We start from the raw sequence: 408 nt of genomic DNA on the forward strand, positions 1-408 counted from the left end.
TGTGTGAGTGCGCGCATGCGTGTGCGTGTGCATGTGCGTGTCTATATGGTAAACATGTGCTTAACTTTTTTCTTGAAAATACATTTTTTTCATACCATATATTCTGATTAAGGTTTTCCCTCCCCCAACTCCTCCCAGATCCTCCCCCATTTACCCAAATCCACATCCTTTCTCTCTCTTAGAATACAAACTAAGATATATATTAATAAATAATAACAGTAAATAAATAAATTAAGATAAACACCAAAAAGAAACTTGAATAGAACAAAAAAAGAGAAAAAAATGATGCCAAAGAAAAAATATAAGAAACACATACAGAGGCCGGGCGGTGGTGGCACACGCCTTTAATCCCAGCACTTGGGAGGCAGAGGCAGGCGGATCTCTGTGAGTTCAAGACCAGCCTGGTCT

This window comes from Microtus ochrogaster, chromosome 15 (assembly GCF_000317375.1).
Source record: "Microtus ochrogaster isolate Prairie Vole_2 chromosome 15, MicOch1.0, whole genome shotgun sequence".
Taxonomy (NCBI): Eukaryota; Metazoa; Chordata; class Mammalia; order Rodentia; family Cricetidae; genus Microtus; species Microtus ochrogaster.